This window comes from Triturus cristatus, chromosome 3_1 (genome assembly GCF_964204655.1).
Source record: "Triturus cristatus chromosome 3_1, aTriCri1.1, whole genome shotgun sequence".
In the NCBI taxonomy this organism is placed as follows: Eukaryota; Metazoa; Chordata; class Amphibia; order Caudata; family Salamandridae; genus Triturus; species Triturus cristatus.
The window spans coordinates 1005061190-1005073783 of record NC_140583.1 but is presented as its reverse complement, the minus strand read 5'-3'; positions in this window follow the sequence as shown (position 1 = coordinate 1005073783).

Here is a 12594-nt window from a genome sequence, read left to right as displayed (position 1 = left end):
ACTTCGGTTGAAATTGAAAAGATTTTATACTTTGTTTAGAAAAAAAAAATGTTTTGCCTTTTCGGCATTTGTGAAAAAATGAATGTATTTTTACTGTTGATTATGCTTCATTGAGCATTTCGTTTCATGGTTTGACATAGGGATATTTGAAGAGGTAGAGACATTTTGGCTTTTTTGGTGGTAGTAATTAAGGATGTTTACCAGTAATTAATATCTTGAATTTGATAATTGGAAAATGGAAAACATATTCTTGTTAATTTGCTTTTGATACTTTGGTTGTTTGGAAAAAAGGAGATTAAAAAAGAAAAAGTAAAAAATAAGTAGACCCGACTAGTAATTTGGAAAAAATGTTTGTGAAAAATTTGTATGTCAATTGTAATTAATGGTTATTTAAATTTTATGCAAAGCAGGAAAGTAAGTAGATATCTATATTTAAAAAGAAAGAATGTTAGCAAGATTTTCGAGGTAGTCTAGAGCCACACACAATGTAAATTGTTGTAAAATACCCAATAGTCTCTCAGACATTTCCTTTGTTTTTAGAGTTACTCGTGGGTTTAGACTACCAGCTAGTGTTTGGGAAAGTCTCATTTCTTGAAAACTTTGCTCCTTCTTCAAAGTTTCCAAGAAAGAGTAGAAATTAGGATGTGGTTTGCCAATTGTATGGTTGAAGGAGTTATGCCATCCCTCAATGGCATTATTTGTTTTCGCTTCTCCCTCTAAACAGCTCGTGTAACAGTTCCACCACTCCACATGGAATCGTGGCTTCCTCCTGCGACCCGATCTGCTTAGGTGCCCAATCCATGTGTCTTCGAAATAATTTAAAATGGGTGCCAATTTTTCTTCATTACTTGTAAAAAAATCAGATTCTGTAATAGCAGTGTAGTACTCGTCCACACTATCGGGAGGAACAAAACAAAGTGCTGTTAATTTTTTTAATTCAAACTGTAGTTTGCTATCTCGACAGTATTCTGCAACTAGGGATGTTTTTTGTAACTTACGCCAGAATGCCTGGGAAAAATGGAAAAAACATCCCTGAATTTGGGTATCCATGTACGTTTTAGTGATCACATTGATCATGCTCAATTCAAAATCTACTATTATTTTCCTAGGACTTTTGGAAGTTTTATTTTTAATAACTGATAAAAGTTCAGAGTATGTTGCAGAAGTCTTATCAGGTAGCAAACTATATACTAAGGGTATTACATTAGTGTTAATTTTTGCATGTATAGTGTAAATTTGAGTGAAAGGATGGGGTGTACTTTTAAACGTCTCATCCATCATCCAAATTTCACTATTTTCTAACTTAGCAAGGTTACGTGGGGTACTAAAAATAAGAATTCATTTTTGAGGGTTTTCGTTATCATGCAGAAGGAAAGGTTCATCAGCAAAAGAAATAGAAAGATCATGTGGAATTCTAATATCAGAAAATGTATGTGGTGTAGTTAATTGGATGTTACTTGCCTGCTTTTGTTTTTGAATAATTCGTCTCAAATTAGGAATTATAGGCATATTACTAGCAACATGACTGGGGACATGCTGTGCAAACTCTCTTAAAATGGATCCTGTAGAATCATTGGAGGTGCTTGCAATGGCTTTCATTTCATTTAATGTTTCTCTTATTTCTACCTCCATTGCAGAGGCAGAGTGGTTATGTTCTGTTGTTTTTACAACTAAATAATCAAGTGTAACCGCTCTGCCACTGCAATGGGAAGGGTAGTATTGCACACACCTCCAATGATTTCTAGGAAAACTTATTCTTTCTTTACTATATATGTATCCTGCATGGTTCAGTAAATTTTTCCCTTTCCTAGATTTAATATATTTTGCAGCTACAAGAGTAAACATTATCTGTGAAGAGAAGAGAAGAAAAATAAATTAGTCTATAAAAGTAAATACACTATCTCTAATGCTGCACCTTCTTGGAGTTAGAACAGTAATTGTTACCCCTACACCATCCCACACTTTCCCTACTGCTGCACCTTCCTGGATTAAGAATAGTAATTGTTACCCCTACACCATCCAACACTTTCTCAACTGTTGCACCTTCCTGGAGTTAGACTAGTAATTGTTACCCCTACACCATCCCACACTTTCTCTGCTGCTGCACCTTCCTGGAGTTAGAATAGTAATTGTTACCCCTACACCATCCCACACTTTCCCTAGTGCTGCACCTTCCTGGAGTTAGAATAGTAATTGTTACCCCTACACCATCCCTCACTTTCCCTACTGCTGCACCTTCCTGGAGTTAGAATAGTAATTTTTACCCCTACACCATCCCTCACTTTCCCTACTGCTGCACCTTCCTGGAGTTAGAATAGTAATTGTTACCCCTACACCATCCCACAGTTTCTCAACTGTTGCACCTTCCTGGAGTTAGAATAGTAATTTTTACCCCTACACCATCCCACAGTTTCCCTATTGCTGTACCTACTTGGAGTTAGAATAGTAATTGATATTCCTACTACAACCCATAGTTTATGTATTGTGGCAGCCTATTTTAATTATTAAAAAAAAGGTTAGTCTATAATATTGTTGGATTTATAAGAGTGTTTATTTAAAATACCTTTTGCTTTTTGTGTTTTTTTCTTGCTTTTGCTTCTGGTATGGTTTTTGCCTGCTGGCTGGAGTTTGTGGGTGTCTGGTCTTCTTTTTTTCGACTTTTTATATAAAGTAGCAAAGATTTATCTGAGAAACAGAAAGAAAAAACTATTCACAAATGGAAAACTTTGTCAATGTTTGCATAAATTGCAAAATGTGAAAACATCTGTGTATATTTGACATTTTATTTAAGTCTAACTACATCACATATCACACATTCCCTGATGCTGCACCTATCTTGAGTTACATTAATATTTGTTAACCCCACCACATTCACACACTTTCTCTGCTGTTGCACCTAACTGGATTTAGAATAGTAATTGGTGCCCCTACACCATCCCACACTTTCCCAACTGCTGCACCTTCCTGGAGTTAGAATAGTAATTGTTACCCCTACACCATCCCTCACTTTCCCTACAGCTGCACCTTCCTGGAGTTAGAATAGTAATTGTTACCCCTACACCATCCCACACTTTCCCTACTGCTGCACATTCCTGGAGTTAGAATAGTAATTGTTACCACCAAACCATCCCACACTTTCCCTAGTGCTGCACCTACCTGGAGTTAGAATAGTAATTGTTACCCCTACACCATCCCACACTTTCCCTACTGCTGCACCTTCCTGGAGTTAGAATAGTAATTTTTACCCCTACACCATCCCTCACTTTCCCTACTGCTGCACTTTCCTTGAGTTAGAATAGTAATTGTTATTCCTACTACAACCCATAGTTTCTGTATTGTGGCAGCTTATTTTAATTATTAAATAAAAGGTTTGACTATTATATTGTTGGATTTATAAGAGTGTTTATTAAAAATACCTTTTGTTTTTTGTGTTTCTTTCTTGGTTTTGCTTCTGCTATGGTTTTTGCCTGCTGGCTGGAGTTTTTGGGTGTCTGGTCTTCTGTTTTTTGACTTTTTCGACAAAGTTGCAAAGATTTATCTGAGAAAAATAAAGAAAAAACTATTAAGAAATGAACAACTTTGACAACGTTGTAGAAAATTGCAAAATGTGAAAACTTCTTTGTTAAATGTGACATTTTATTTAAGTCTAACTACATCACATATCACACATTCCCTGCTGCTGCACCTATCTTGAGTTAGATTAATAATTTCTACCCCTAAACCATCCCACACTTTCCATACTGCTGCACCTTCCTGGAGTTAGAATAGTAATGAATACCCCTACACCATCCCTCACTTTCCCTACAGCTGCACCTTCCTGGAGTTAGAATAGTAATTGTTACCCCTACACCATCCCACACTTTCCCTAATGCTGCACCTACCTGGAGTTAGAATAGTAATTGTTACCCCTACACCATCCTACAATTTCCCTACTGCTGCACCTACCTGGAGTAAGAATACTAATTGTTACACATACACCATCCCACACTTTCCCTACTGCTGCACCTTCCTGGAGTTACATTAGTAATTGTTACCCCTGCACCATCCCACACTTTCCCTACTGATGCACCTTCCTGGAGTAAAAAAAGTAATTGTTACCCCTACACCATCCAACACTTTTCCTACTGGTAAAGTTAATGTTTTTATTTACAAAATTAAAATTATTAGAAGTATTAAGTAATTTACCTTCACATTAATAAAGGTGAGTCGTGTAGCTTGTGCAGAACAAAAATTTTGAAAACGATATGTTGGTTGTCATAGAAAAACAAATTCCTGTTTTAGGTAAAAAAAAAGATTTTATCAGTTCGTATACATTAAAATTACTTAACAAAAAAATATTGTTTAGAGTACATTTAAAAAAATATTTAAATTATATTTGCTGCATTGTTTGGATGGAAATGAAATATGAATTATGAGAAAACATTGTGTTTAAATATAATAGTAACTTACTTGTAGTAGGAAAGAAAGAATGCTTCTCCAATGGATTGCAGTGTTCTCTCAGTGTAGGAGTCAGAGGGTCAGGTTTTTGCGTCTGGTCTCTCTGGGAGTTGATAATTAACTGATTGTAAAATGGTGTCTTGCTGGTATTTATAAGTTTTAGTCAGTGTCATTATTAATTTTTTTAAAAACAGCGTTCGTTGTTTTTTTTAGTATACTTTTATTTGCTGTGGAAAATGATAATTTAAAAAAGCATTAAAAGATGTGTTGTTTTCCCTTATTCGCTCCGTTTTGGCATCCATTTTGGAACATGTATTTTGGTATTGTTTTCATAGAAAGTGTTGTAGGACAATTTTTAGAAGTGGGATGGTTAAAATGGCGACTATGTGTATGTGTTTTGTGTTTTAATCCGTTTACTTATTTTGTGATATAATCATGATTTGCATGTATATGAACTGTTGTTTAATTATTCGTTATTTGTGTAAAACTTTTAAATTTGTTACATCGGATTTTTTTGGGCAACAAGAGTATTAATTTCCATACCCGAGTATTAATTTTTATACTCGAGTATTAATTTTAAGACTCGAGTATTAATTTTACTACTCGAGTATTACTTTTGTAATGCATTTCAGTTAATTTACGTTCAGTTTTGCTCCACATTTTAATACACTTCCCCACCCAAAAACCCCAAATTTCCCTGCATCCCGTGCCAGATTTTATTGTACTTTAAAAAAAATATATATATTTTGGCGTTGTAATGGTATGCGTTGTAATTGTTTTCGTTGTAATTGCACTTTTAAGTAATTTACTCACTTTTGCGTTGTAACATTATTCGTTGTAAAATAATGCGTTGTAACAGTGTTTGCGTTGTAAAAAATGCGTTGTCATGGCATGCGTTGTAATAGTATGCGTTGTAACGTCATACATCCATTTCCTCCTTTATCTGAGTTTCTGATTATGATCTGATTGTTGTTTTGAAGTTTCATAATTTGTTTTTGATATTGGTAATTGCATCTGTTTAATTTCGTCTTTGTGTTCTGTACTTTGGGATTACCCTGTTTTAGTTGAGATGGCACTTGCTTGTTGAAGATGTCTATGGAGTCTCTTGGGGTAATGGGGTTAAATGTTGATTTTGGCTTAAAAGGCGTAGGTTGGATCGTGCTCGCCATTGACGATATAGCTGGTACAGATTGTGAAAATTGTGCAATCAATTGGCCAGTTTCATTTATTTCAGTGCCCTGTGTATGTGGCATATGCCCCTCTCCACATAGATCTTGCATGTGCCTCAGGAAAGGCATATCTGACATGGATAGGTTTGTTGTTGTTAGTTGACTGTCGTATTCATCAATATTAGCTTGACTTTGGTCTTTGTTAGGCACTCACACAGCGATAAATGTCCATCCATGTCATTGCATAATTAAAATTGCTCTCAGGGCAATATGATAGGCCCACGCTCAATAGTTGTTCTTCAGCTTTCGTTAAGTCAATATTAGTTAGATTGATTATGGTTTTGTCTGTTCCTGTGTTGTTATTTATTTCCGTTTCAATTTGCCCGTTGTTGTTCTATTGCCTTTCTGTATTGATTGAGTTGCCTATTTGCTTTCCTCCTCTGCCTGCGTTTGAAGTTTCTACTGACTCTGTTCTTGTTCTTTGAGTCCTTGGTCGGAGGGTTTGCCTCCAATCTTGGCATAAACAATTCAGTTCTTCCACAAGAGAGGGTTTCTGAGATGTTGGGCAGACCTTGGGTTTTCTTAAATCTGAATCAGACTCACTTTCCACGGCTGAACTCCAGTCTGAATTAGATGTATGTATTGGACGATTTTTATTAGTCACTGTGCTTGCAATTTATATATATATATTCAAAACCTGCCCCTCCAAAGGAATTAGGACAGACACAGCACGGATTCCCATCGCAGCTCTTTATTCAAGTGATACACATCCCAAACCTCTTTTCACTACTATGATCTCCCTAATCCCTGTCTAGAGACTCTTCCCTCCTCCATCTCTCCTTTTTACTCCTCCCTAACCTCATCTTACTACCATGATCTCCCAAATAACACTTTCTAGAATCTCCCCTCCTAAATCCCTCCATTATCCTATTCAGTCCAACTAACAGACTCACATGTCCACTGTTCAAATTAACTCATATTTCCCTATACTGACCCACCACTAATCCTTTTGGGTTCTAGAGTAGTATGTTACTTGTCAAAAAGAGCTTCAATACCTCGTCAGGAGTAACAAGGGCTATATAAATACAATTACAATTTTGTGTTATAGATGCAGCCTTTCTGACAATATAGAGACTGAAAAACTGGACTGCTAAGAACATGTTCCCATGTTTGTGTGTTTCACTGTTGATACTGCTGATGCTATCCCAGGCTTACAGCTATCCATGGATGGATTGTGCCCTATGTTGAAGAGGAGAGACCCCAAGATGAAAGGTTCCTCCATGGGATACCTCTATGACAGCAGCAGTCCATAGCACACACATATCGCGTTACCTGCAACCCGTATGGGTTGCAGGTAACGCGTTTCTGCCGCGAAACTGGCCTTGTTTACAAACGGGCGCCATTACAACTTCACATTTATATGTCCTGCAACAGTGCACGTGACAAATACACACAAAAGAGTAATACCTGGGTAGCTTCCCTTCATATACATATAAATAAATATAAATAACAAACATCATTTGTCATTGTGGCATTAAAGTAAAAATAGAACATTGTGCTAGTGCATATAGAACCAGTGTCTCACTTGTGAAACATCCAGAAAATGAGGACCTCCGGTAAAATACCAAAGACCAGTGTTGGATCCTCATGTCTGACCCCTACACAGGCAAAGTAACTGGGTAAAAGCCCACATACAATGCTAAATTTTAGAGGCAAAAAGAAAACTTTTAGAAACACGGGGCATTGTTTCTTTCAATGGCACTGAAATGGCAGTCCCTCTTAATAGCACTTTCTCGTGGCGCTCTGTTCCTCTTTAAAAACACTGGCAGAGGGACAGAAAAGTATTGATTGATGGAGAGTTGCCTCCTGCATTACGCATTCATCATGATGCACTTAAACACCTGACCCTTTCAGTGCTGACAAATTCCCCATTGAGCATCTGTTACCCAATATAGTGCTGGTTTTTAAATAGTGTCTCAGTGTTCAAAAAAGTAAGCAGAGAAATGTCCCTTTTTTTTAGTGTGAGACACTATTTAAAAACCGGGACATTTCTCTGTTTAACCCGGGCACTGCACAAAAACCGGGACATTTCTGTAATTTGGAGCAAACTGTCGGGACACCGGGACACTGCTCTGAAAACCGAGACCGTCCGGGGAAAACCGGGACGTCTGGTCACCCTAGACAGGGGCGATGGGTGGTACAAGCTGCTGTGGCCTCCGGGTCAGGGCCCTGGCACTTATTATTTTATAAATTAAACACTGCCACCTACAATGTTCTGACAACATTGGCATGAGTGAACCAAGATATGTCAGTGTGTCATGTTCACTGTAAATACAGCCAGTATTTTTTACGTAGAGCAATTGTCTATTCATTCACGCTTAATGAGATTTTTTATACAGCACACATTCTGAACCGAATTTCTTCAAGTTAGTCGCGGTTTGACGCGCAAGCAAAACGAGGCACAGTGAAGCAACTTTATTTGAGTATAATCACACGATTTGGTCAAGCAGGGAAGTTATGATTTGAAAGCAATGTTCCTGATTGCACATTGTTCTGTTCAGTGACTGGATGAATGTTTCCTCCACTGTCCCTTTTCCCTGTCCCCTGACTTCAATTAGTGCAATGCATTTTGTAGATACAACTTTCACATGTTAATTGAGTCGGACACTACAAATCAAATGTACAAATGTCGTTATTGGCTATAATTAAGCAATTGTTCTTAAAGATCACTGCTCTCCCCTGACTTGAACACTAATGAGTGAGAAGGTAAACACCGCAGTGACAACAATTAAATTTATCAGCAAAACAAATGGGGCAGTGCTCCCGCTTGCGAGGCTCTTGGGTTCTATAATGGGCTTGGAACCCACACATTGCTTACCATTTGTTTGCAGCATTTTCACTCTTCTTTGCTGCCTTCTAACTGGACATCGCTTGCCATGCGTCACTTCCTTTACTTTCGATGGTGCATAGACCAAGCACAGATTCATTAACTTTAATTAGTGTCCCTGCGCTGGCAATCTGCTGCTTGCACTTTGATTAAGGTACTATTTCTTAATGTTTTTTTTTTTTTAAATAAACACCATATGCTAGACCTTTTGCCTTTGCCAATGCTTGTTGTTTGTATGGTTGATGAGGTAATAACCTCAGCTCCTGGTCCTTATGGTCTCACTACCATAGTGGCTAAGGAAGAGCAGAAATATTTGCCTAACTTGTTGTCCCTATTGTTTGAAAATTGTATCCAAACACAAAAAGATTTCAGAATTCCTGCTGGAAGTCCACAATTATAGAAAGGGTGAACCAACTTTACAGCAAATTGAAGGCAAATCTCCTTGCTAGATGTGGTTGGCACATTTTTTCCACACACAAGTTTTGCCCGAGGAACTATAAAAATGGGTTGAGGACCATAATTGGCGTCCATGCTTTCATATTGGCTTTCGCCCATAGTGAAGTATATTTAGAAATTAACCAGGACACTTCTGCGTTAATTTATCGTGACTCTGAACCAACGAAAGCATTTGTATATGTGTGTGCTATGGACTGCTGCTGTCAGAGAGGTATCCCATGGAGGAACCACTCATCTTGCGGTCTCTCCTCTTCAACATAGGGCACAATCCATACATGGATAGCTGTAAACCTGGGATCGCATCAGCAGTATCAACAGTGAAACACACAACATGGGAACATGTTCTTAGCAGTCCAGTTTTTCAGTCTCTATATTGTCAAAAAGGCTGCATCTATAACACAAAATTGTAATTGTATTTATATAGCCCTTGTTACTCCTGACGGATATTGAAGCTCTTTTTGACAAGTAACATACTACTCTAGAACCCAAAAGGATTAGTGGTGGGTTAGTATAGGGAAATATGAGTTAATTTGAGCAGTGGACATGTGAGTCTGTTAGTTGGACTGAATAGGATAATGGAGGGATATAGGAGGGGAGATTCTAGAAAGTGTTATTTGGGAGATCATGGTAGTAAGATGAGGTTAGGGAGGAGTAAAAAGGAGAGATGGAGGAGAGAAGAGTCTCTAGACAGGGATTAGGGAGATCATAGTAGTGAAAAGAGGTTTGGGATGTGTCAAAGGAGGGATACATGAGGGAAGAATTTAGAAAGAGGTGTTTGGGAGATCATGCTAGTATAATGAGGTTTGGGGTGAGCTAGGAGGGATAGAGAAGAAAAGAGTCTAGAATGGGGGATTTTGGAGATGAAAGAATGAGGTTTGGGATGAGTCAGAGGGGAGTCAGAGGATATACTGAGAGAGGGCTAGGGTGAGACAGTAGTGCATTGGAGAGAGTGAAAAGAAAAGATTTCTATGCATATGTGTCCGCCTCTTGTATAAGCAAAGGGGAAGCAGGGCACAAGCGCTAGTAACACTAACATCAATTAGAGAGAGCTATAGATCAGACGCAAACACACAGCCAAACCACAGGACTGCAAAATGCAGAAAATAAAACACAACTAAAGCCAGCTCAACACACATCTATTAGCACAGACTACAAGGAAGATGCTGCAGGCTGTAACAAATGCACACCAGTCCTAGACAGACAGCACAACATAAAAACAGGGAGTCAGAGTCACCCAACTAAAATATACAGAGGCAGAAGTTGCATTATGCCTCCCTTGACTAACACAACATTAAGCTTTTTAAATGAAATGTTGTAGTAAGTGGTATGTTTATAAGCACACTAAAGCGAGAACGCTATGCATAATTATCGCTAATCCAGCGCATGTTTAAGAAAGGGTGTTGTAAATGGATCGTGTTTACACTATGTCTATATTGGTTGAATAATTGATACAATTTAAAACTAAGTGCCCCTCACCTCGATTATTATTTTATTTTTTAATTTACTAAAACAGAGGAACTTTCAAAGCACATTTAACCAATGACACCTTTTAAATAGTATTAGTTACTAATGCAGAGTGGAGGTTTCAAAGTAGGTTTACACACACACACACACACACACACAACCACACACGCACGCACACACACACACACACACACACACACACACCCCTGTGCGAGACTCTCACACTGGCAGCAATGTCCATTTGTTCTCCATGTCCACGATAGTACTCAAATTCTGACCTGCTACAGTCCTGCACATTTGCCCAAGCGCTGGAATGCAGCAATCCACAGATTTGTCCAGCACACAATGATGAAATCATGCACACTACTGTTTCGTTTTCACGGTGCACTATAAGGCACACATTTTCTCAGTTCCTTCAGCATTGCAATAATGCACATTTTCTTCCTTTTTTTTTTTAAATCACTTCATTTTAACCCTAGGATTTTGCTGCTATGGCACACTGCAAATGCCCACTAGGACCAAAACCTGCCACACACATTTCTGCAGCAGGTGCATTAAATATGATAATCCATCAATGATTGTGGCCTGTGATGGAGGTGTGAAACATACAGCTCAACAGTATATGCATTAACCCATCAGGCTTTGTGAAAGGTTTTAGGACCGGTGACCTACAGCCTACACATTTATGGCTGCAGTCAGTACACTAATAACTGAACTATTTCACCAGGGTTAGAGTCAGTGGGCAGTAGGTTACACACACCACTCTGCATTAGGTGCCTCACCCCCTGCTTGTATCTGCTTTCCTTTTTCTCTCTTTTTCTGCCCTTCATTTCAAAGTGAAGTGGCTGGCATAGTAGAGAGCTTGTGGGTAGTGGCCATGCCCCAGGGTTTTGACAGCATGGACGTCAAAAGGGAGTGGAAGATGTGACCTTTTCTTTGATACAAGTGGCCTTGCCCATAGTATCTTTGGTCTCAAAGGGTCAGGAAGGCAGAAACAGGAAGAGTACGGAAACCAGGCTCCAAGAGTCCTTTTTAGTTTCCAGTTCTTGCTCTTACCCTTGATTTGGACTCAAGCCTTCAAGCTCTAGCTCATGGTAGAGCTCATTGAAGGCTGACATCCTCTAACGATGCAATACTACCATGCAATCTTCAAAGGATTTCCACAGTCATAAACCCCACCAATTCTGTAGCTTTTAGGGTAGGATTCTGGATTCTTTGCACTGTATAAAACCGCTATTTACAGTAGATGACCACAGAGGGCATGGAAACCCAGAGCGCAGTGACTGCGAAGCATGAAGTAGGGGGTTCAGCACCTAGTAGGGACCCTTGTTGCACTTCATGGTGGGCTGCCACAGTTTGGGTGCTATAGTGAAGTGATCACAAGTAGAGATTCAAGGATCTGTCTGTCTTCTCAAAGTCACAAGTTCTAGGAAATTAAAAAAAGAGCAGGGTTACTTTTGTAAAGGCAAAACACACAAGATGATGGACGGAATGTTGCACAATGACAAAACACTCACCCCCAGTCACAGATCTGGGTTTAATCCATCGTTATTTTGCTCACCACACCACCCCAGTTCAGACATGGCCATATGCAAATCAGTCTTGACCCTGTGCCTCATGGGAACAGTCCAGCCCGAACTGCCAAGCCATGTCTTCCCTGGACCGGAATCAAGCATCCTAGGACCGGTTTCTGGCTATCAGCCGTCATCAGCCAGGATAGCTTGACTCCAGTGGCGTAGTGAGCACGGGACCCACGTCTGGGCATACCCTTCCCACATAGGGTGAACAGCAAAACACACAAGATGATGGACGGAATGTTGCACAATGACAAAACACTCACCCCCAGTCACAGATCTGGGTTTAATCCATCGTTATTTTGCTCACCACACCACCCCAGTTCAGACATGGCCATATGCAAATCAGTTCGGGCTGCACTGTTCCCATGAGGCACAGGGTCAAGACTGATTTGCATATGGCCATGTCTGAACTGGGGTGGCGTAGTGGGCAAAAGAACGATGGATTTAACCCAGATCTCTTGACTGGGGGAGAATGTCTGCATTGTCAGCATTCCGTCCATCATTTGTTTGTTGTAACGCTTTTCGCCCTAAGTGGGATGGGTATTCCCAGACGTGGGACCCGTGCTCACTACGCCACTGGAGTCAAGCTATCCTGGCTGATGAC